This window comes from Miscanthus floridulus, chromosome 7, assembly GCF_019320115.1.
Source record: "Miscanthus floridulus cultivar M001 chromosome 7, ASM1932011v1, whole genome shotgun sequence".
In the NCBI taxonomy this organism is placed as follows: Eukaryota; Viridiplantae; Streptophyta; class Magnoliopsida; order Poales; family Poaceae; genus Miscanthus; species Miscanthus floridulus.
The window spans coordinates 53,791,869-53,818,077 of NC_089586.1; the positions used below are offsets into that span (position 1 = coordinate 53,791,869).

The 26,209-nt window shown below is 46.5% G+C and overlaps 1 pseudogene; it reads left to right on the forward strand.

The window, feature by feature from the left end:
* The window catches only part of LOC136465528 (subtilisin-like protease SBT3.7), a 70,279-nt pseudogene extending 48,388 nt beyond the window's left edge, over positions 1-21,891 (forward strand).
* The last annotated feature ends 4,318 nt before the right edge of the window (positions 21,892-26,209 follow it).

Below are 26,209 nucleotides of genomic sequence, written 5' to 3' on the forward strand. Positions count from 1 at the left end.
CTAGGCGATTCTATCTGAATCACTCGGGGGCTCAGGGGCTACTATCGGGGACCTAGTACTGGGGTACCCAAAGAGGAGGGGCTAACAACCATCAAACGTTGATGCTTCCAAATAGACAAGGACGCAACTACACTTATTGTCCAAACAACCGAAGGTTGGCTCCACCTTGCCCGACCCCTGAGGGCTGGACTCTGCCTCGCTCGACGTCTAGGGAAGGACTCTGCCTCGCCCAATGACTGAGGGCTAGCTCCATCTCGCTCGACGTCTGGGGGCAGGCTCCACCTCGCCCGATGTCCAAGGGCTGGCTCCACCTCGCTCGATGTTTGGGGGCAGGCTCTGCCTCACCCGACGACTGAGGGTTGGCTCCACCTCGCCCGATGTCTGGGGTTGGCTCCGCCTCGCCCGATGTCTAGGGGTAGGCTCCGCCTTGCCTGATGACTAAGGGCTGGCTCCGCCTCACTCGATGTCTAGGGCTGGCTCCGCCCTGCCTGATGGCTAGGGTAGGCTCCACCTCACACGACGTTCGAGGGCTGGTTCCACCTCGCCTGACGTCTGGGGGCTGGCACCACCTCGCCTTGCCCGACGTCTGGGGGCTTGCTCCATCTCACCTGACGTCCAGGGGCAGACTCTGCCTCACCATAACTACGCACTTAGATAAGGTAGGACACTTAAGTCAATCGTAATACCGAGGACCATACCCTACACGCCTACAGAAAAGTACCATCAGGATATGACCAGACAGGTGCTTTAAGCCCTTCCAGGCATGTCAGAGCCCAAATAGTGTTGTGGGCGCTGACATTTATTCTACAGTGTTATGGGCGCCGGCATTTTCCCTCGGACACGAATCTGGATAGAAACATACGACAACCACTATGGTCCAAGAAGGAAACTCATGTCATCCACAGCAACGAACGTGGGGCCTCTACGTCATCTGCTCCAAATAGGGTCATGGCTCGGTGGGGCGGGACGGGACGTGACCACTTGCTGAACAAAGCTAGAGTACGGCCCCATCAGGATCAGCAAACATGCTATCCCTGGCACCATCTGCCGTGTCAGGGGGACAGGCTCAAAGGAAAAGGAAGACCCGGCACCTTCGAAGGACCTCCTCTGCCTCTAGTTTTTCCTCTTTCTCCCATCTGTAATCCCTACTCCCCTTGATCTATAAAAGGGAGGGCAGGTCACCCCACTAAGGGGAGGGATGAATTCAACACACCACGCATGACATAACACACAGCTGAGCAGCAATCGAGCTCTCAGCACCCATTCGACCTTTCCATCAGAGACTTGGGACATGTCCCTCTCTCGACCATTTGTACCCCCTACTACCAATCTTTTAGTGCTAATAACATGAGCAATAGCAACAAACTGAATGTAGGGACATTCAACCCGAACCAGTATAAACCTTGTGTCTTTTAGCACACCATCTGGGCCCAACGTGCAACAAATACAAATTTACTAGTTGATGTTTACTCGAAACACCGACAATGTCCTTGGTGTTTGATTCAGCAAGATCCCTTTCATCCTAGGCCCTCTGGATGTTCTTCTCCATTAGTTTCATTGCCTCCTTCAGCTTCTCATTCTCCTCGGCGAGGGGCTCCATCCTTTTGATCAACTGCTGCCGTTGTATGGCAGTTCGCGCTATGCCCTGCAAAGCACCAAGATTATAAAGGACCATAGTCTCCAACGCCAAAGATGGACACCGCTGATGCCATACTAACCTCAATTTGCTTCGTAGCTATGGAAAGGGTGGACCATAGCCTCTTCACCTCCCTGGTGGTGTCCTCCTCTTCCATGACCACAACTTCCTCCCTTTGCTTGCAGAAGATGCGGATGGCTTGAGATCGTGATCCTTCATGCTCAATCTCCTCGACCTCGTCCTCTTCCTCCATAGCCGGTGGCGCTCCCTGGGGGCTTTGTAACACCCCTGGTGTTTAGCTTCCACTTTTGCACTGCATTTCATGAACATGAGCATCATGCATCCCTTCGTGAACTTATAGCACATGAAACATAATTTCGAAACACTACAATGTTTTGTATATTTCATGTGTGTTGTTCTTTTATGAAATGTAAAGTGTGCAACACTTAAGTGCAACATGTGCCACTCACTTAGTGAAACAAGGTTAGTTAGTGCTATGCAACCCAATCATGAAACAAGTGAAACATGACTATGAAACAGTTGTAACATTTCATGTGTTTTTCATTGTTTCAGTACACACCTTGCTTGATTCGTGTGTGACCAATGTGTGGTGTGGCTAATAATCATCCTAAGTAACTTAGTTACACCTAGAATGTCTTTTGGAACATTGTTCATGTTGATCACTTTGGCTAATTAGGTTTCCAAGTCATGGTTGACCAATTTGGACCCCTAGAGCTCCTGTGTTTGACTATTTAAAAAGTGCAACTTAGAGTCTATGCATGCTTGAGCAACCTAAAACAAAGTTGTAGCAAATTTAATAAGGAACAAACTTTGTTTAGAAGCCAAGTCATGAAAAAGTGCACAACATGCTCCTAAAGGACCCACAAGTCAGATTTGAGGTTGGATTCAACACTTAGAAAATTTCTAAGTATGAAAACTGAGTTTCAGTTTCATGTACCCTAGTTGAGAGCTCAGTAGTCTGCAAACCAAGCCGAACTAGCTCGAGCTCCAATTATGAAAGTTGTAGACCACATGTAGATCTCCAACTTTGTTAACTACAACTTACCCTGGATCGCCACAGATTGGGAGATCCATTGTCAACAAGTTTCGCTGTCAGTCGGCTCGATGGATACTAAAACGAAAAGTTCAGACGCTACAGTGCTCGGGCGATTCAGAACTCGGTGGCCGCGTGTACGCCGCGCGTCGACGGCCGGCTGACCGCGCTGGCCACGCGCTGTGCGCATTCTGGCGTCGCAGCCGCGTCTTGAAGCCACCCCGCGCCTGCCGACACACTCACCCGCTCCTGTTCGCCTTTCTTCTCCTCCACCGCGCGCTGCGCCAAGCAAACAGCCGCTCCGCCATTGCCGCCGTTAGCTTCGGCAAGCTCCCGCGCACTCGCCACCGCAAAAACACGCACTACACCTTCACCAAAGCTCCGCCGAGATCTCCTCTTGCTCGTCATCATCTCCGCGCGGTCTTTCGACCTCAGGTGAGGCCACTATCGGCGTTCCCATGCCGTCGCACCCTCGCCGGAGATGGCGCTCACCGCGGCCAGCGCACCACCGCACCACTCCTCCATCCTTAGCCCGCGTCTCGTCTTCCCCGTCATGCGCTGATGCTCGGGTGATGATGTCACCACCCACGCCGGTCCAGCCAAGCCGGAACACGGTCATGCGCCGCCGTGCGCCATGGCCGAGCCGCCGAGCTTCGTGGCCGGGGTACCTAGAGGTCGGTAGGGTTTGCGGTTAGGGTGCCAATCAACGCAGTAGGTCTAGGCGGTCACGTTGGTGCCGTTCTCGTCGCCGGTGAGGTCACCGTCGGCGAGCTACGCCGTCTTCCGCGCATCGCAGCCGCCTCCTCTGCTTTGCTGCCGCTGACCAGTGGGGTCGGCTGACAGCCGGGTCCCACATGTCAGTGGCTGTTGTTCTTAAAGATAGTTCAAAAATACAGTTTTGAATGCTTATTTGATATTTTTGTATCTCCTGTTATGTAGATCCAAATTGGATGGTTCCAATTTTGTGAGACTCACAGTTAGGTCTAGTATTTAAGAAAATTGTGTCTTGAGCATATTATGTAGAAATTTTGGATGAATTAAATAGGAACTTGAAAAGTGTTTTTGAGTGCATGCAAACTTGTTTAAATCATATCTTGAGTTTCTGTGATCCAAAAATTATGAAATTTTGTGGGTAAGCTAGTCTTATATAGTAGAAGCTCTAGTTAAAATTTGAGAGTCATTGCATGTGTAGTTTTTGAGTTATAGATTTTCCTTTTATCATTGGTAGATACTTGTGTAAATTTTAGTAATTAATCTATGAATCCAATGGCCATGAAACTTGGTAGGTAGTATCCTAGTACCCTAAGGATGCTAGGAAAAATATGAAATCTGTTGCTTGACACTTTTCATTAGGGTTTCCTAATTATGCCAATTTAAGCCATTATGCCTTATCATTTTTGTGTAGGCTTTTATACTTGCTCAAATGGTGTGAAATTTTTATGGTAGTCTACTTAGAGCATGTAGTGTCTACTGTAATTTTTGTAGAATTAATGGGGTAGTTTTCATATATGTTTACTATTTCCACTAATTAATTAAATAAATTAAGAAAGGTAGTAAAAGAAATGTTTTGGTGATGAACACTTTACTTTCTGGTGTTCTTGTGATATGTGTGATATATCAGTAAAGTTAGTTTTGTCCAATTAAGTGTTTATATCATAAGTTAATAATTAATTGTTTGCATCATGTCCCTCTGGACAGATCTGGGGACTTTAGAAAGCTCCCCATGATAATTTGGTTTTCTATGAATGAGTTGAATACAAGAGTTGTAGATAAATTAGGTAGCTAGCTCCTGTCAAAATTTGAGGGCATTTGGCCCAGTAGTTTAGAAACTACAGCTGTTTAAAGTTAGGTTGCAGTTTTTGCTGATTCTCTGTCTTGTGAGGATAGACTTCTGTTGATTGATGAATTCGACCTGGTAAAGGTTTGAATCATGCTTTGAGGTCTGAAAATGTTTTGTAGACAATTTTATAAGCTTTCCAGATTGTCTTGTTACATATCAATTGGATTTATAAATCTCCAGTTATAGCTAGTTTACTGCACCGCTACATAGTATTCATTTTGCTGAAATACAATTGCTTGAGTGTATGTGGTTGCAATGTTCTCGTTGATTGTTTAGGGGTTAGCCTAACTTGAGAATATGCTTAGGTGCAGGTGCTAGGTCGTTAACTGAAGATGAGCAATTATACATTAGGTTGTATAAACTTGGTAAGTAAAGTGATTTGAATAGGGCTTAAGTTGGAATATGCAAACTACAGCGAACATGTGCATTCCCCGAGCATCCCTGACATTCGTTCATGTGCATCCATGATATTTATCTGCGCATTCATGCAATAGGTGTGCCGGAGGGAGTGACGTTGCTGGAGTGAGAGGGAGCCAACCAGGAGGAGGAACCCGAGGTGCAGGAAACCGACGAAGCAGTCGCCGCGGAGGAATTGCCCGAGTGCCCTGACCACCAGCCTTCCTCATTCCTGAAAGGCAAGCCCCGGAGCATATTAAGCCTCCTATGTTTTCACAAATACATTGAGTATCTTTTATTGTTGATGATGCATTAAGTATAGGAATTGGTTGGAACCAATTGCTGCATTATATATCCTTCCTTGTCCAGATATCGCACTGGAATCCTAATTAAGTTCAGGAACGGGTTAAAATGCTTAGCCATGCTTAGTGCGGTAGAAGTCAGGTGATTTCCTGTCACCTGCGAGCTTTAGGATGAGGTGGATCACGGTTGGCTATATTTGCTATCGTGGAAAAGAACCATGTGAATAATGAATTAAGACCGGGCGGGGTCTTGTGTAGGTTTGAACATAGTGACTCCGTCTGAGTCGTTTAAGGACCGATACGCTGTACGTCCTCATGTCATGTTGAACGTAGCCTAACACTTAGCTGGCCGGATAAGTCGTTCCGACCGCGAAGCCTAGTAGCTTGACTCAGGCCAGGGACGCGAGCAATGGCGACATTCTGGAGGTAGTAAGGATGTGCAGAGAGCCATTGGCATAAGCCCAAGGCGGGTTAGAGTCCCGAACAACCTTGGCAGAGTGGGTCTCTGAGAATGTCGATCTGTTCGGACTCGCGACTCCTGAATCGTACCAAAGGTGACTTGTTGCGACCCTGACGGGGGAAGCAGGGTTTGTGTTTAGGAATACCCCTCTAGCTAGATAGGAATCGATTCGAATCGCCGTCTCTCCCGGATAGTGAGAACTTGACTGAGCAGCGGCAACGTAGATTCAATTAATTTAACGATATGGTTAAATGGATGATGATAAGGTTGCCACAATGAATACCTGATATGGTTATTAATGTTTGCACCCTAATAAAATGATTGCTTAGTACAGGTGCTAATATAGATGACAGGTTAATGGCTAAAAAGTCACTGCTAGTTCAGGTTAAGAGTTGATCATTATTACCTATGCTTTTCTGCAAAAAGAAAGTGTCAGCCAGCTCCACTACATTGAGCTATGCATAATCCTTGGTGTCATTTGTTTGGTTTTCGACGGGTAAGTCTAGCTGAGTACATTCCCGTACTCAGGGTTTATTCCCTCTTGTTGCAGATGACCTTCTATATCAGGGATTCTGCAAGTACTGTCTCCACCCGGCGGGTGATGAGGACTAGATCATGGGCATGATCTCCTCTCTCTTATCTGAATGCTTTTGCGGTCTGTGATCAACCAACCAGTATGTGTATTTGAACTCGGTGTGTGAGTTAAACTATTTGCTTCTGCATGTTTTACAAGACTTGTTTTGTAATAACAATGACTCTGTGATGATGTAATCTATTTGCGAACATCTACGAAATGTTGTAACATACGATATGTTATGTTGGATTACTGTGATCTTGGTTGTATGCAAGTTGGTTTGAAATCCTTCGAGATTTCGGTTGACTACCGGGTTTATATGGGCTCAAGTTCGAGAATTTGATCGTTTCGGCGATTGTTTTTGTACTTGTGCTCTTATAAATTGGTCGGTTCTGTGACAGCTGGTATCAGAGCTAGATTCAACATTAAACATGTCTTACGGCTATTTAAAACAAAAAGCTTTTGTTGTTAAAATGGTTTTCAAACTTATAGTTATATATAAGTGTTCAAAACTAAAAATTTTTATGGTATACTGGTGATCACATCCCCTATAGCCCACTTAAGGACTTTTAGGTGGCTTATATATAATTACTAACTGGGGGAATTGATTATTTCTATTTCGTCGTCCATGCGGCGTGATATTGCATGGATGCCATTCATTTGAATGGTAATGTATGGATCAATTGCCTCTACGCTAAGGTAAGTGTGAGTTGCGAGAGCATGACCGTCCAACCGTCGGTCTAGGGGAGAGTTAGTTGTGGTTACTGGAGTATTTACATGTTGTATACATGTATATATGAAAGTACTTAATTGTGGGTACATTTCTCGGGTAGTTTGGATACCGAAGTATATATATCGGGGGATGTATATATGGAGAGTATCTTAGTACTACTTGTGTAATTAGCATTATATCTTGTTGGGTTGGGCTGCAATGAAGTTTTTCTGCAGGTACGCTAACAACGCACCGTGTAGATCGACTAGTTACCGCTAATTGAGAGAACGTATGTATGCCACCGTATAGTCCGCTAAAGCTTAAAATTTCTTAGGTTTGTGAAGACGTACGGAATGAGCATGCATCATATTCACTCATGACATTCATATTGCATTACTCCCTCCCTTATAATTGCTTATCCTAAGTATAAAGTGAAATCTCTCGGCAAGAAGTTTGAAGGAGAGGAATACCCAGAAGAAGTCCAAGGTGTCTCCAATGTGGACAGTAATCACTTCGACGAGTAGTTCGTTAGCAAGTCTCACGAGTTAAGCTTTTGCAGTCATACTGGTAATGTACTTTAATTCGCTCCCTTCAGGATGCGTAACATTGGTGAAGTTTAAAAACTTGTCCTGTTGGAATGCACTGCGTATGGCGCTAGTAATCTACTTGATGATGTGGTGATTGGAGAATGAATTATTGCCTCTGTTTATTGTATGAAGTTTTCATTCTCGTCGGTAAATACAGTTTGGCACGATTGTATTGTTCCTCTCCAATGTGCTGACATCATCAATAATTACTGGTTGCGCATTGTGCAGATGCCTCGTACTCGTTCCGCCGGTGCGAGTGATGATGATGATCTTCCGCCACCACCACCCACACCAACGGAACTAATAGCAATGCTTGCGGAAGGACAGCGCACTATGGCCGAGGCCCTCCGTACGATTGCGAATCGTGATGGCCGGGGTCCATGCCAAGGACCGGATCCAAATCAGTACAGTGATTTCAAGGATTTCCTTGACACGAAACCCCCAATCTTCAAGGAGGCTGAGGAGCCTCTACAAGCTGATGAGTGGTTGAATACTCTCGAGCAGAAGTTCCGTCTGCTCCGCTTGATTGAGGTGCTAAAAACTGAGTACGCATCGCACCAACTTCATGGGCCTGCTGGCATCTGCTGGAGTCATCATCGGTCCACTATGCCTGCTAATGCCCAAATCACTTGGGATCAGTTCAAGTCTGCTTTCAGGGGAAATTACATTCCTCCTGGTCTTATGGCGATCAAACATACAGAGTTCATGAAGCTGACTCAGGGAAACAAGAGCCTGAACGAATACCTGCAAGCTTTCAACAACCTTGCAAGGTATGCTACCGAGTTTGTGGACACAGATGCCAAGAAGATTGCAAGCTTCAAGCGGGGACTTAGCCCCAAACTGATGAAGACCATGGGAAATTGCAAGTGCGCTCATTTTAATGAGTTTGTGAGTGATGCTTTATCGCAAGAGAACAACAATGCTGTGTATGCTGCTTCAAAAAGTCGTAAGAGGGCCTATGAGGCGGGTGCCTCACAATCTAAGGCTCCCGTCGCACAAAGGGCTCCATTCCGTCCTCCAGCATCAGCCGCCAAGTTTCGCCCCCCGCAGAAGAAGAATCCCGCCAAGACTGGGTTTCGCAAGGCATTTACGGTTGCTCTTCCCAAGGGCACTACCAGTCAGGGCAGTTCCAGGGCTCCACCAAGCAACATGCCGTGCTGGAACTGCAACAAAACAGGCCACTGGGCAAGGGAATGCCCTTACCCTAAGAAGAATAATTACCAGGGTGGCCGTTAGGGACAAGTGAACCACACTAATATTACTGAGATTCCTTCAGGAGAGGTAGTGACTGCCGGTAAGTTTCTAATTGACCAACACCCCGTAGTTGTACTATTTGATTCAGGTGCTTCGCATTCCTTCATTAGTCCATCATTTGCATCCAAGTTTATGCAGAAAACATATACTGTTGAGGGTGAGGGTTATTGTATAAGGGCTGCTAGTGGTATTATTCCAACCAAGCTGGTAGTTGGGGATGTACGATTTGTGATAGAAGGGCGAAGTTATCAGGTTGATCTGGTAATTTTACCGGGGCTAGGTATCGACGTGATATTGGGAATGAACTGGATGAGCCGTCATGGAGTGCTTATCGATACATCCACTAGGGTAGTTATGCTCAGAGATCCGAGCAATCAGGAGGGTTTTCTAGTACAGTTACCCAAGGATATCAGTCTTTCTTGCACGACCAATGCGGTGCAAGCAAAGTCTCTGGCAGATATCCCTGTCGTGTGTGACTTTCCAGATGTTTTCCCCGATGATTTGCCTGGATTGCCCCCGGATCGAGAAGTAGAATTCAAGATAGAGTTGCTTCCTGGTACAGCTCCCATCTCTAGAAGGCCATATAGAATGCCTCCCAATGAACTAGCTGAACTTAAGACCCAGTTGAATGAACTGCTAAAGAAAGGCCTTATCCGCCCTAGTTCATCTCCGTGGGGGTGCCCAGCCATCTTTGTGAAGAAGAAGGATCAATCTCTACGCATGTGTGTAGATTATAGACCCTTGAATGCAGTTACAATCAAGAATAAGTACCCTCTGCCACGCATAGATATCTTATTTGATCAGTTGTCTAAGGCAAAAGTCTTTTCCAAGATTGATTTGAGATCTGGGTATCATCAAATCAAAATTCGGCCTGAGGATGTTCCAAAAACCGCATTCTCTACAAGATATGGTCTATATGAGTACCTGGTTATGTCTTTTGGATTGACCAATGCCCCCGCACATTTTATGTATCTGATGAATTCAGTGTTTATGCCCGAGTTGGACAAATTTGTGGTGGTATTTATAGATGATATCCTGGTCTATTCTGAGAATGAAGACGATCATGTTGAACATTTACGGGTGGTTCTTACTAGATTGCGAGAACACCAGCTGTATGCAAAGTTCAGCAAATGTGAATTTTGGCTTCGTGAGGTACCTTTTCTTGGACACATGTTGTCCGATGGTGGAATTATGGTTGATCCCACCAAGGTGCAAGAAGTATTGAACTGGAAGGCTCCCATCTCGGTGCATGAGGTTCGGAGTTTTCTGGGGTTGGCTGGCTATTATCGTCGCTTCATCCTGGATTTCTCTAAAATAGCCAAGCCTATGACTCGATTGCTGCAAAAAGACATGAAGTTTGTCTGGACTCCTGAGTGTGATGCGGCTTTCCATACCCTGCGAACTCTTCTAACATCGGCTCCGGTTTTGGCGCAACCGGATATCAAGAAACCTTTTGATGTGTTCTATGATGCATCAGGTATTGGGTTAGGAGGTGTTCTTATGCAAGAGGGTAGAGTCATCGCTTATACCTCTCGCCAACTTCGGAAGCATGAAGTGAATTATCCAACGCATGACTTGGAGCTCGCTGCAGTTGTTCATGCTTTGAAGGCCTGGAGACATTATCTACTTGGCAATGTGTGCAACATCTACACTGATCATAAAAGTCTCAAGTACATCTTCACTCAACCAGAGTTAAATATGCGTCAGAGAAGATGGCTCGAGTTGATCAAGGATTATAACCTTCAAGTGCACTATCACCCTGGCAAGGCAAACGTCGTCGTGGATGCCTTAAGCAGAAAGTCTCATTGCCACTCGTTGATTGAGAGTGATGTCCATTTGTCAAAGCTCCTTCATCCTGCAGTCCTGCACAACATCACTGTCAGTTGTACTCTACAAAGTCGAATTATCGAGCTACAGAAGACAGATGCAGGTGTGTTTCACATCAAGCGCAAGATGAAAGAGCAAGAAACCAAACATTTTCGAGTAGATGAGGAAGGCGTGTTATGGTTCAAAGATAGGTTGGTAGTTCCTAAGGATAGAGAGCTTAGAAATCAAATCATATCCGAAGCTCATTCCTCTAAACTCTCTATTCATCCTGGTAGTAGTAAAATGTATCATGATTTAAAGCCTCGATTTTGGTGGACCAAAATGAAGAAAGAGATAGCCGCTTATGTGGCTAGGTGTGACACTTGTTGTCGGGTCAAGGCGGTACACATGAAAGCTGGATTACTTCAGCCACTCTCTATTCCAGGTTGGAAATGGGAAGAGATAAGTATGGATTTTATAGTTGGACTCCCTACCACTCAGAGGAATTTTAACTCAATCTGGGTAATTGTGGACCGACTGACCAAGTCGGCACACTTCATTCCGGTCCGCATAGACTTTCGTCCAACCGACTATGCGGAGTTGTACTTCAACCAGATAGTCCGACTTCATGGGATCCCTCGTACTATTGTCTCAGATAGAGGACCACAGTTCACTGCTCGCTTTTGGGAGCACTTACATGGATTATTAGGGACTAAGCTCGTAAGAAGTTCTGCCTATCATCCGCAAACCAATGGGCAAACTGAACGGGTGAATCAAATCTTAGAAGATATGTTGAGAGCTTGTGTCATATCGGCTAAGGGCTCATGGGAAAAATGGTTACCCCTAGCTGAATTCTCGTACAATAATAGTTATCAAGAGAGCATAAAGATGGCACCGTTCGAAGCTTTGTATGGCCGGAAGTGTAGAACCCCGTTGAACTGGGTAGAAGCTGGTGAAAGGAGATATTATGGAATTGATTTCATTCAAGAAGCCGAAGAACAAGTCCGTACTATCCAAACCCACATGGCCGCAGCTCAAGCTAGGCAGAAAAGTTATGCTGATCGACGTAGAAAACCTATTGAATTTGAGGTTGGAGACTTCGTTTATCTGAAAGTCTCACCTATGAAAAGTGTCCAACGCTTTGGTGTGAAGCGAAAGCTTGCGCCGAGATATGTTGGTCCATTTGAAATCATTGGACAAAGTGGTAAAGTGGCGTACAAGATTCAATTACCTCCTGAGATGAGTGCTATCTTCAATGTCTTTCATGTATCCCAATTGAAGAAATGTCTTCGCGTCCCTGAAGAGAGAGTTCCATTGGGGGATATCGAGTTAAAATCGGATTTGACCTTTGAAGAAAAGCCGGTTCGAGTGATTGACACTCGTGAGCGAGTGACTCAAAGTCGGGTAGTCAAGTTCTATAAAGTCATGTGGAGCAATCAGGGTAGTGAACGAGATGCAACGTGGGAAAGGGAAGACTATTTGAGGGATGGTTATAAGGAATTCTATCAACAATGGTACACTTTTCAAATCTCGAGACGAGATTTTTATAAGGGGGGAGGGCTGTAACACCCCTGGTGTTTAGCTTCCACTTTTGCACTGCATTTCATGAACATGAGCATCATGCATCCCTTCGTGAACTTATAGCACATGAAACATAATTTCGAAACACTACAACGTTTTGTATATTTCATGTGTGTTGTTCTTTTATGAAATGTAAAGTGTGCAACACTTAAGTGCAACATGTGCCACTCACTTAGTGAAACAAGGTTAGTTAGTGCTATGCAACCCAATCATGAAACAAGTGAAACATGACTATGAAACAGTTGTAACATTTCATGTGTTTTTCATTGTTTCAGTACACACCTTGCTTGATTCGTGTGTGACCAATGTGTGGTGTGGCTAATAATCATCCTAAGTAACTTAGTTACACCTAGAATGTCTTTTGGAACATTGTTCATGTTGATCACTTTGGCTAATTAGGTTTCCAAGTCATGGTTGACCAATTTGGACCCCTAGAGCTCCTGTGTTTGACTGTTTAAAAAGTGCAACTTAGAGTCTATGCATGCTTGAGCAACCTAAAACAAAGTTGTAGCAAATTTAATAAGGAACAAACTTTGTTTAGAAGCCAAGTCATGAAAAAGTGCACAACATGCTCCTAAAGGACCCACAAGTCAGATTTGAGGTTGGATTCAACACTTAGAAAATTTCTAAGTATGAAAACTGAGTTTCAGTTTCATGTACCCTAGTTGGGAGCTCAGTAGTCTGCAAACCAAGCCGAACTAGCTCGAGCTCCAATTATGAAAGTTGTAGACCACATGTAGATCTCCAACTTTGTTAACTACAACTTACCCTGGATCGCCACGGCTTGGGAGATCCATTGTCAACAAGTTTCGCTGTCAGTCGGCTCGATGGATACTGAAACGAAAAGTTTAGACGCTACAGTGCTCGGGCGATTCAGAACTCGGTGGCCGCGTGTACGCCGCGCGTCGACGGCCGGCTGACCGCGCTGGCCACGCGCCGTGCGCATTCTGGCGTCGCAGCCGCGTCTTGAAGCCACCCCGCGCCTGCCGACACACTCACCCGCTCCTGTTCGCCTTTCTTCTCCTCCACCGCGCACTGCGCCAAGCAAACAGCCGCTCCGCCATTGCCGCCGTTAGCTTCGGCAAGCTCCCGCGCACTCGCCACCGCAAAAACACGCACTACACCTTCACCAAAGCTCCGCCGAGATCTCCTCTTGCTCGTCATCATCTCCGCGCGGTCTTTCGACCTCAGGTGAGGCCGCTGTCGGCGTTCCCGTGCCGTCGCACCCTCGCCGGAGATGGCGCTCACCGCGGCCAGCGCACCACCGCACCACTCCTCCATCCTTAGCCCGCGTCTCGTCTTCCCCGTCATGCGCTGATGCTCGGGTGATGATGTCACCACCCACGCCGGTCCAGCCAAGCCGGAACACGGTCACGCACCGCCGTGCGCCATGGCCGAGCCGCCGAGCTCCGTGGCCGGGGTACCTAGAGGTCGGTAGGGTTTGCGGTTAGGGTGCCAATCGACGCAGTAGGTCTAGGCGGTCACGTTGGTGCCGTTCTCGTCGTCGGTGAGCTACGCCGTCTTCCGCGCATCGCAGCCGCCTCCTCTGCTTTGCTGCCGCTGACCAGTGGGGTCGGCTGACAGCCGGGTCCCACATGTCAGTGGCTGTTGTTCTTAAAGATAGTTCAAAAATACAGTTTTGAATGCTTATTTGATATTTTTGTATCTCCTATTATGTAGATCCAAATTGGATGGTTCCAATTTTGTGAGACTCATAGTTAGGTCTAGTATTTAAGAAAATTATGTCTTGAGCATATTATGTAGAAATTTTGGATAAATTAAATAGGAACTTGAAAAGTGTTTTTGAGTGCATGCAAACTTGTTTAAATCATATCTTGAGTTTCTGTGATCCAAAAATTATGAAATTTTGTGGGTAAGCTAGTCTTATATAGTAGAAGCTCTAGTTAAAATTTGAGAGTCATTGCATGTGTAGTTTTTGAGTTATAGATTTTCCTTTTATCATTGGTAGATACTTGTGTAAATTTTAGTAATTAATCTATGAATCCAATGGCCATGAAACTTGGTAGGTAGTATCCTAGTACCCTAAGGATGCTAGGAAAAATATGAAATCTGTTGCTTGACACTTTTCATTAGGGTTTCCTAATTATGCCAATTTAAGCCATTATGCCTTATCATTTTTGTGTAGGCTTTTATACTTGCTCAAATGGTGTGAAATTTTTATGGTAGTCTACTTAGAGCATGTAGTGTCTACTGTAATTTTTGTAGAATTAATGGGGTAGTTTTCATATATGTTTACTATTTCCACTAATTAATTAAATAAATTAAGAAAGGTAGTAAAAGAAATGTTTTGGTGATGAACACTTTACTTTCTGGTGTTCTTGTGATATGTGTGATATATCAGTAAAGTTAGTTTTGTCCAATTAAGTGTTTATATCATAAGTTAATAATTAATTGTTTGCATCATGTCCCTCTGGACAGATCTGGGGACTTTAGAAAGCTCCCCATGATAATTTGGTTTTCTATGAATGAGTTGAATACAAGAGTTGTAGATAAATTAGGTAGCTAGCTCCTGTCAAAATTTGAGGGCATTTGGCCCAGTAGTTTAGAAACTACAGCTGTTTAAAGTTAGGTTGCAGTTTTTGCTGATTCTCTGTCTTGTGAGGATAGACTTCTGTTGATTGATGAATTCGACCTGGTAAAGGTTTGAATCATGCTTTGAGGTCTGAAAATGTTTTGTAGACAATTTTATAAGCTTTCCAGATTGTCTTGTTGCATATCAATTGGATTTATAAATCTCCAGTTATAGCTAGTTTACTGCACCGCTACATAGTATTCATTTTGCTGAAATACAATTGCTTGAGTGTATGTGGTTGCAATGTTCTCGTTGATTGTTTAGGGGTTAGCCTAACTTGAGAATATGCTTAGGTGCAGGTGCTAGGTCGTTAACTGAAGATGAGCAATTATACATTAGGTTGTATAAACTTGGTAAGTAAAGTGATTTGAATAGGGCTTAAGTTGGAATATGCAAACTACAGCGAACATGTGCATTCCCCGAGCATCCCTGACATTCGTTCATGTGCATCCATGATATTTATCTGCGCATTCATGCAATAGGTGTGCCAGAGGGAGTGACATTGCTGGAGTTCGAGGGAGCCAACCAGGAGGAGGAACCCGAGGTGCAGGAAACCGACGAAGCAGTCGCCGCGGAGGAATTGCCCGAGTGCCCTGACCACCAGCCTTCCTCATTCCTGAAAGGCAAGCCCCGGAGCATATTAAGCCTCCTATGTTTTCACAAATACATTGAGTATCTTTTATTGTTGATGATGCATTAAGTATAGGAATTGGTTGGAACCAATTGCTGCATTATATATCCTTCCTTGTCCAGATATCGCACTGGAATCCTAATTAAGTTCAGGAACGGGTTAAAATGCTTAGCCATGCTTAGTGCGGTAGAAGCCAGGTGATTTCCTGTCACCTGTGAGCTTTAGGATGAGGTGGATCACGGTTGGCTATATTTGCTATCGTGGAAAAGAACCATGTGAATAATGAATTAAGACCGGGCGGGGTCTTGTGTAGGTTTGAACATAGTGACTCCGTCTGAGTCGTTTAAGGACCGATACGCTGTATGTCCTCATGTCATGTTGAACGCAGCCTAACACTTAGCTGGCCGGATAAGTCGTTCCGACCGCGAAGCCTAGTAGCTCGACTCAGGCCGGGGACGCGAGCAGTGGCGACATTCTGGAGGTAGTAAGGATGTGCGGAGAGCCATTGGCATAAGCCCAAGGCGGGTTAGAGTCCCGAACAACCTTGGCAGAGTGGGTCTCTGAGAATGTCGATCTGTTCGGACTCGCGACTCCTGAATCATACCAAAGGTGACTTGTTGCGACCCTGACGGGGGAAGCAGGGTTTGTGTTTAGGAATACCCCTCCAGCTGGATAAGAATCGATTCGAATCACCGTCTCTCCCGGATAGTGAGAACTTGACTGAGCAGCGGCAACGTAGATTCAATTAATTTAACGATATGGTTAAATGGATGATGATAAGGTTGCCACAATGAATACCTGATATGGTTATTAATGTTTGCACCCTAATAAAATGATTGCTTAGTACAGGTGCTAATATAGATGACAGGTTAATGGCTAAAAAGTCACTGCTAGTTCAGGTTAAGAGTTGATCATTATTACCTATGCTTTTCTGCAAAAAGAAAGTGTCAGCCAGCTCCACTACATTGAGCTATGCATAATCCTTGGTGTCATTTGTTTGGTTTTCGACGGGTAAGTCTAGCTGAGTACATTCCCGTACTCAGGGTTTATTCCCTCTTGTTGCAGATGACCTTCTATATCAGGGATTCTGCAAGTACTGTCTCCACCCGGCGGGTGATGAGGACTAGATCATGGGCATGATCTCCTCTCTCTTATCTGAATGCTTTTGCGGTCTGTGATCAACCAACCAGTATGTGTATTTGAACTCGGTGTGTGAGTTAAACTATTTGCTTCCGCATGTTTTACAAGACTTGTTTTGTAATAACAATGACTCTGTGATGATGTAATCTATTTGTGAACATCTGCGAAATGTTGTAACGTACGATCTGTTATGTTGGATTACTGTGATCTTGGTTGTATGCAAGTTGGTTTGAAATCCTTCGAGATTTCGGTTGACTACCGGGTTTATATGGGCTCAAGTTCGAGAATTTGATCGTTTCGGCGATTGTTTTTGTACTTGTGCTCTTATAAATTGGTCGGTTCTGTGACAGCTTGGTGGCCGCATAGAGCGACCGACCATGCCCTGCGGCATCTCAGGGCATGCCACCTGCTCCTCCGATGCTGTCGGCCTCTGCACCCTAGATTCTGGCATGACATCGGCAGCTCCCGCTCTAGCCTCCAAAGACTCGGTGCCTCTCGCCATTGCTCCTGGCGTCCCTATCAAATCGCCCGCCGTTGTTGCCAACCACTCTCCACCTCCAACTCCATCAGTAGCGGTGGTCGAATCCTCCGCAAACCGATGAGTGCCCGGGGACTCTAGGATGGAGTCTGTTCGCAATGTCTCTACATTGTGAACAGCCCCCGGCTGCTCGCCAGTCTGGCCTAAAGGATTTAGATCCTCCGTGCGCCCCATTCTGCATCAGATTAGCTCATTGATCACCGCAACTATAGAAATCAGATAGCTACCGATCCCAAGGCAAAGATACTTACACATCAGCTTCTTGATAAATGGTTTTGAACCGGCGTGGCCTCCCCAAGCACCTAGGCACTGCTTTGGGGTCAACCTGCATGTCCTGGGCTAGAGGTCTTGTGGCCCCCACCATCAGTGTCTCCTCCGCCTACTGCTCGGGGACTCCTTCCCCTCCCTTCGATTGCACCTCCACACGCGTGTTGCGCGATGATGCTTTAGTGCTCGGAGGGGGAGCTACTGGAGCCCCATCATCGTCTAACCACTCGGATGTCGCCGCACTCTGTGTTCGAGTAGTCTGACCACCACCAAATGAGATGTCGACCAGCATGCGAGGAGCTACATCCACCATTCTTCTCTTCTTTTGGGCCGGCTCATCTTTCGTCCCCCTTTTCCCCCAAACTTTCTTCGATACCGACGGGGACTCTCCTTCTGACCAGCACCTTCGCCTCTGGATTCAGATGAGGTGCTAATGGTACCTTCCTCCGGCTGATTGGTCAGCCTGGCATCCACTATCTTCGGCCAATCGCTCCTCAGCACGCCCGAGAAGTACACCACCCATTCCTGCCAATGGATCTTTCCATAAGCGAATCAGTCCACTGCTCAGCGCCGGCATGGGATAAAAAGCACCAGGAACAACAGTCAAGATTTTTACCTGAGGAGGTGGGATCATGTAGTTGAAGGGTTTTGGTTGCCTCGGCATGGTGTACGACACATTTGGAGCGAATAGTTTAGTGGCCCGGTGTAGCACAGCCTCCTTCCTTAGGTTCTCCACCCTCTCCCGGGTGCTGTTAGTATCTCCTTTGAAGTCAAAGCCTAGATGAGCCCTCTCCTTGTAGGGCTGGACGCAGTGTAGTATGAAGTTCACTGCCACCACCACCACACTCATCTTCAGGCCCCTTATTAGCTCAAGGAGCTCCTTCACCTGTTCCATATCGACACTGGTCGGTTTCTCCAACCAGCTCCTTTGATTCTCCAGAATCTGGTCGACATCGCATTGGATGGCAGGATCACTTTGCTTCATATAGAACAACCTAGTATTCCACCCCTTTAGTGAGGTATTCAGTGGCACATGAATGTATTCACCCACCATCCCATCATAGAGATGTAGATACACACCGCCGACAACTTTGGAACCGCCCCCTCCTTTCTTCTTCACCCAGAAAAAGTGTCAAAAGAGATTGAAATGGGGAAGAATGCTGTAACGTCCCGCCTCTCCGAGGCCAGGCCCGCTTACATCTGACAACTTCTCTAGGATATAGACTGCCCTCATAGACCAACACAGGTCTTTTCTGCGCACTTTGTCCTCACTCGTGCGCACCCGGGAAGAACTTCCCGGTCGGTCACCCATCGACCTAGGCCAAGCACGCTTAACCTTGGAGTTCTTAAGAGACAGGCTTCTAGAAAAGAAGTTGCAACTTGTTGGTATGAGTATCCTATTAATCCTATTAAGCCCTGGGCCGGGTGTTACATCCTCACCCCCTTAAGAGATCGACGTCCTCGTCGATCAATCCCAAGCCAGGAGCGTCCTCTCTTGGCCACGTCCGTGTGTCTAGAGCTAGCGCATGTGCCATGCTGTGTAACCACACTGGATCCACACCAGCCATGCGCACCATGCCTGCGCAACTGCGACACACGCGCCCATGAAACCGTGAGAGTTGGCTCTGATACCATTTTGTAACGTCCTGCCTCTCCGAGGCCGGGCCTGCTTACATCTGACAGCTTCTCTAGGATATAGACTGCCCTCACAGACCAACACAGGTCTTTTCTACGCACTTTGTCCTCACTCGTACGCACCCGGGAAGAACTTTTCGGTCGGTCACCCATCGCTCTAGGCCAAGCACGCTTAACCTTGGAGTTCTTAAGAGATAGGCTTCCAGAAAAGAAGTTGCAACTTGTTGGTATGAGTATCCTATTAATCCTATTAAGCCCTGGGCTGGGTGTTACAAATGCCAAGATACACCTCGCAGAAGTGGATAAACATAGAAATGTGCAAAATAGTGTTCGGATGAAGATTACACAAGCTCACTCCCCAATACTCCAACAGATCCTGCAAGAAAGGATGTATAGGAAGCCCTAATCCACGCTAGAAATAATCTTCGAATACAATGATTTCGTCGGTGTGTGGCATCAGATAGGGCTCATCGTCGGCCAGACGCCATCCGGCGGTGACACGATCAAGAAGAATGCCTGCCTCCACCATCTCGTTGAGCTCCAAATCCCCCATGAGTGACGGTACCCATTCTTTGTCACGGCTTGTCCTGGTGGCCGCCTTCTTCGCGTTATCACCTCCCCTCTTCGGTGCCATCCCTCAGATCTGGAGTGCATGTGAATGCGAATGGGGGAGCGCGAGGGCAAGGAGGAAGACAAAGTGGTGGAGTGGCAAATGTGGGAGCGCGGAGTGTGGTGATGCAGTTATAAAGACACCCAACCCACTTTTTGCATTCAAGGGTTTTTGGGAAACCGCACCATGCTGATTTGCACCCTTTCGAATTCCCCAAAGCAGCGTGCTGGGCCGTTATCTAGGTTTCCATGCAACTTGGTACTGCACACTGAATATTTGCTGACCACTTCACAATACCATCAAGGCTCGGTAATTTCTACTATACAGTTATTACTCTGGCTTTTTCTCCACGATTTGAGTAATCGGCACTTCCTGATTTATCCGAGATTTTCACTTGTCCCTCGGGGACTATGTCATCATTATGATTCGGTTACTCACTATACTGGGGACTTTTTTGGTTACTATTGTATCTGACCCTAGCACCACGTGACCACATCACCTACTATCAGGCTCGGGGACCAAGTGGCCACACTTCGCCTTGCGGTGAATGTGCACTTTTCATTTCAGGGCTTAGCCTGTGGACTGGTTGCCTGCTCAGCTGGTCTTCTGCCTTTCTTCTACTTTCTAGACCCTGGCACCACATGACCACGTCACCTACTGTTAGGCTTGGGGACTAAGTGGGCACACTTCACCTTGCAGTGAGTGTGTTTTCTTTAATCTAGAAGACTCCATGCCTCCTAAAGTTGAAGTCTCCCTTTCTTGTGGTCGGACTCCAAGTGGGCACACTTGGTTCACTGCAAGGAAACTTTCGATTTTGAACTTGAGCTCCTTACATCCTTCTAGAAAGCCTTACTTGGGTAAGCCCATGCTTGGCTAGACATTTAAGCTGGTCGATTACGGTCCACAACTGCTCGATGACTCATTAGAGTGGTCGGACTATGAGTCTGACTGCTCGGCTTTGTGTACACCTGCTCGGAAAAGCTCAAGATGGTGTTGCACAGTGGATACAAGGCTGTTGGGGACTAGCTGTGGGGGGTACGACCCTAGATACCCATGGTAGACTACATGGGCTATGCCGCCAGGGGTGGTCCAGCCCACAAGACGAAGCCTTGCAGAGCACGGCGCTGCTCCGCGTGCCCCGCAAGACATCGGGAAGATATCCTGAGGATACGGTGTAATCTGTTAGGATATGTTACAATCCTGTGATCCCTGTAATCTGTTATTACTTATAGGTTATCTCCTAGATCAAACCGACTTATAACCCTACCCCTGGCTATATAAGGCGGGTAGGGGACCCCCTCAAAACACATGCAATATCATACGATAGCCAAAACAAACCAATAGACCATAGGAGTAGGGTATTATGTCATGCGGACGGCCCAAACCTATCTAACTCTTGTGTCTCTATTGCCTTCTTGTTCTTGATTACGCGCACCAGTGCCGATCAATCTACCTTTATCAGATACCCCTCGGAGGACTACCGATGATATTTCATCGACATGGACCCAGCCGAGTACACTAGATTCATCCGATGCACGCTCAATCCCAAGGACGACTACTCATCCTACATGGGCTAGCTGTATAAGCTGAACCTCCCCACCATCGCCATGTAGGACCTCACAGGCTCCATCATGGTGACGCGCATGGTCACCAATGTTGGGCCAGTAGAGGCAACCTACCTAGTGGCTGTCGAAGCTCCCGCGGGGGTGGACGTGTCCGTGGAGCCAACGGTTATGACCTTCACCGTGGACGGCAGCAGGAACGCAACCTTCGAGGTGATGCTCATGGCGAGGCAAATGGGGCAAGGCGTCTACACATTTGGGAGCCTGGCCAGGTCAAAAGAAGGCAGGGGTCATTCGGTTAGGATTCCAATCGTTGTTCACTCCGTCATCCAAGATTTTGTCGTAGATGTCTCCAAAACATTCGTATCGACTATTTTGTTTGCTAAAGGTTTTATGGATGCCCATGGCATATATATAGTAGTAGTAGGTTGACCGTTGACATCTAGTGTCCGGGTGCTTGACTCACGGTGTCCATTCGTCCGTATGGCTTCTCCCTTAAAAAAATAACTGGACTCCTATTTGCTGCGTTATACGGAAGAAGCTAAAAAATACATTTTGTAAGCCTATGTTTCATAGGTATGTTGCAAGTGTTTTATATAAATGTTGCAAAAGTAGATCGAGATGTTGCATATGTTGCAATCATTGTACACGTATGTTGCAAGTTTTTGTTCCCAATGTTTCATCTGTTTTTGTAGGATCTCTGGTATGCCTAGAGGGGAGGTGAATAGGCCTGTAACAAATCAACTCAAACCAAAGTCAAATTCATCAGTGGCGCTGTCGCTCTTTGAGTGTGGCACTACCGCACCTACAGGAGAGATTAGTTCATAGTTCAAAATCTACACAACAAAATTTAGATCGGGTAAATTTCTTAGCTTCCTATAGGGTGATAGATCATAGATCAATAGCTGAAAGTGGTGGGAACACCACACACAAGTAGATTGGCCTCAATCCTAAAAATCACCTCAACAACAACAAGAACACAAGTGTAGCAACACAAGCATAGGATGACACAAGGATTTATCCCGTAGTTCAGCTCGTCACCAAGGCTTGCCTAAATCCACGTTGTTGAGGTATACCACTAAGGCTTAGGGATTTGCAACCCTACCTCATTCTCAAGTCAAGAGAGTGAACTCTTGAGATGAGGGGTGATTTTACTTGCTGCAAGAGGTGGTTACAAACCTCCTGGGGCTACCACACAAGTTGGCAAGCTCACCGGGGGACGCTCTAGTCGACTAGGGGCCAAGCTCCAAGAGTAACAAACACAACCGCCATCCAAAACGTGAACCAAGTGCTCTTTAGAGTTTGGAATCAATGGAGATGCTCTCTTATCAAGTTTTGGACCCTTATCCCTCAAGGATTGATGAAGAAATCAATGGATTTGTTTGGGGGCTTGAGTTCAACAATGGAGTGAGAGAGAGAGAGAGAGCTCCTGCTCTATTTTGAGTGTGCTGAAGTAAGGAAGAAGGGAGCAAGTTGGTTCGTTACCGTTGGGAAAGAAAGGGAAATGTATATATACTCCTAGGCCCCAACGGTCACTTAAATCGTAGATAGCCATTGGGGAGAAAAAGAAAAGGTATATATACCCGTAGCCCCCAACGGACATTGCACCTAAGAGGTCGGGCGAGATAAGGTCCACAGCCTCGACGTTGGGCGAGACGAGGCCACCACCAAAGGGTCGGGCGAGCCGAAGCCTGTGACCAAAGGGTCGGGCGAGACGGAGCCCGCGACCAAAGGGTCAGGTGACACGAAGCCCGCGACCAAAGGGTCGGACAACCCAGAGCCCGTAACCTTGGGTCGGGCGAGACAGAGCCTATGACCAAGGGTCAGGCGAGAAGGAGCCCGCGACCTTGGGGTTGGGCGAGACAGAGCCCATGACCAAGGGTCGAGCGAGATGGAGCCCCCGACCATGGGGTCAGGCAAACTGAAGCCCGCACCCAAGGGGTCGGGTGAACCAGAGCCCGCACCCAAGGGCTCAAGTGAGTCAGAGCTCACACCCCGCAAGACAGTAAGGATAATAGTGAAGTGTAGACTATCTTGGGTGTGAATCTGAGGATGCAAGTGGTTGTTTGAGCACTTGGTAGCACAGATTAGCTTAAGCATTGTGCCCCCCTTTATAGTATGACTTTTCCTATACTCGAATTCAATATATAAAAGAATTTAAACCTCCGTTTAGTTTGAAGCCATCTATATTTGTAGTTGGGGACTCCTCCGTTTCGTGTAGCATCCTCGAATATAAATTCCCTGCTTGTCATCTCGATAAATCTCATTAGTTCTCTAATTGTGAGGTCATTATCACCAAAACCCACAATTAAGGCTTGATTGCACTTTCCATCTCCCCCTTTTTGGTGATTGATGACAACCCAATTAGAGCTTACAAAAAATATGAAATAAATACTAATACTTTTTGAGCCATGGGTGTAGAGTCTCCCCCTAAGTATGTGAATAGATAATTGAATTCTCAAATTGGCATAAGAAGCCAAGATTCACATTTTAGTGAAAGTGATGGGGCTTCCCCTACATCCAAGCTCCTGTGGGGTGCTGCATACTATGTCAGGTATGTAAAACGTGATACAAATGATAGTTTATGCACACATGTGCTTGCTGTTGTGCGGCAGAGCCGCACCTGACTGTACGAGTAAGACAGAGTCAAGCACCACATAGCTAGCTCAGACAAAAGGATATGCAACCTAGCACAATAAGATGACTTCTAATCCACACAACGATACATGTCCATATCCAAGAAACAAAGAGTCAAATAGTAGCATTATTTCACAATTTAAAGTTTTGAGCAACTCTCAAACTTTCCACCTATCGAAAACTAACACTCATCGAATAGGACATGAAGCACAGCTGTTGTGAAAAGTTGTTGACCCTAGTTGTTGACCCCTCTAATTTTCTCCCCCATTGGCATAAAGCACCAAAAAGAGGGGAAAAGAAGAAAGATCAACACCTACTCGTCATCTCCCTAGATGTTAGTCCAATCAATATCATCACCTCCTGCAGCAGTCCTGGCACAACCATCACAATCATCATCGTCGGAGTCAATACGTGCACGGCCCTGATGGTGAGTGGTGGTGGTGTAGCAAGTGGAATGAGTGGAATGCCTCAGCTCCTGTCTCTGACGGTATCCCTCTAGGGTCTCATCCCAATCTGTTGCTCGTCCCTGCTCCTCCTCATCATCATCTGAATTTGTGTCGGGGAGACTCGAAAGGTCATACTATGGAGGAGGTGGAATAGGAGGAAGTGGTGGAAGGTCCTGTCCATGCTACTAACGTTGCTCAAGCTATGTCTTATACACTCTGTCAGTTGCATAGGAGCACTTTTCGAAGATTGCCTTCAACCACTTGCCAAACTTCTTCATCTTGCCTCCACTGCGAGACGTAGAGCAGGGAGATTTAGGGATATCTACATGAGCATGAGAGCTCCCCGCTCCCTGAGTAGGTGCAGCAGGCTGGGTCTTCTCAATTTTGTAGACGGTGTGCATCCTATCCTTTAGAAAATAAAATCTAGTGACCCTCTCAATCATCAACATGTGGTAGGGGGCATAGGGCAGATCCCTCCTCCCATCCTCCACGGCAAATCTCAATTCAGTCCACATGAATCGAGGGACATTGAACTTGTCCCCACCTGGAGCGATCTAGCCAACACATTTCTCATATAGCCATTAATATCTGAGGCTGCTCCATCCTTTGGGTTGATGGTGTTCCTGATGAGGTTGTTGAGGATGTAATAGAAGCTATGTAGATTACTCCTCTTGCCATCTACAATCCTTCTATCTCTCCATGTGTAACTGATGTCATGGATCTTAGCTCGAGGCTCATCATGAATGTAAGTGTAACCTCTGTGCTCCTCCCCAAAGCCAAGAATCTGGCTGAAAGTGATAAAGTCGACTCGGTAGTGCTGACCATCAGTCATCCAGTGAATCTCATCAGAGGTCTGGTCATAGAAGAATGTGGCATGAAACTGTGCAAGGACTTCCTCATTCCAGTTATACTAGAAACCCATGATGTCTGAAAGCTAGAACCTATCACAAATTTTGATCACCTTGTCAAACTCAGGCTCCTCGTTCTCCTACATCTCGTCCCAATCAATATACTGCATCTTGATGATCTTGGTTTTCTTGGATGCAAGAATGGTAGTGGCATAAAAGTTGGAATGAAACTCATTCTAGAATCTGTAATCAATGCCCAAATCTTTGCGCACTGCATAGGGATTGATCTCCCTTGTCTCTTCCACTAGCTTCCAACTCTTAGAATAGTTGACCACTACATGATGGCGGGAGTCATCTGGAGGTCTCATGATGATCTCACCCTCAAAATCTCTCATGTATCTGCCATCAAACTCAGAAAGATGTTGTGGGGTGTCGGGAATGGCATCAGTGGTATAACCTGTCATCTCCAGCCTTTCCTCATCTTCAATGTATTGCTCACGCCTCCCCTTGTCACCAAGTCCCCTTAGAGCTGCACTACTACCTACTGTTGACCTCCCTCAACCACGGTGAGGTGGATCCTTGTCTCTTTGCTCATTCATCTTCCTTTTCCCCCTTTGGTCATTATCTCCATGCTCCATCTTCTCAACCGAGGATAGGAGAGGAGAGGGAAGAAACTACTCGGGCCAGGGGTAGTAGTAGCCATTAGTGTCATTGAGGGAGAGCTAGCAGCTGCCGCGGCACTACCAGAGATTGGCAATGCGTGGCCAAGCGACGGTGACAGCGCGGGCGCGAGAGGAGAGAGAGGCGTGGGCATCGACATCGGGGGGGGAGAAAGAGAGAGGGAAGGAAGTTACTGCGGTCCCGAGGATAAGAGGAGGAATAGATGGGTCCAGCAGTAAAACCATTTGGGCCAAATCTCAATTGAGATTCAAAGTGCGGCACTGCCGCATGGCAGGCGCGGTACTGCCGCACTCCCTAAAATAGTGGGAGTTAGCTATAATCTATATGACTCTCTCTGTATTAAATATGGACACATGTCACCTATATACCATGACCAGAAACAAATAATCAGTACAGACCATGATCATGACACATAAGTT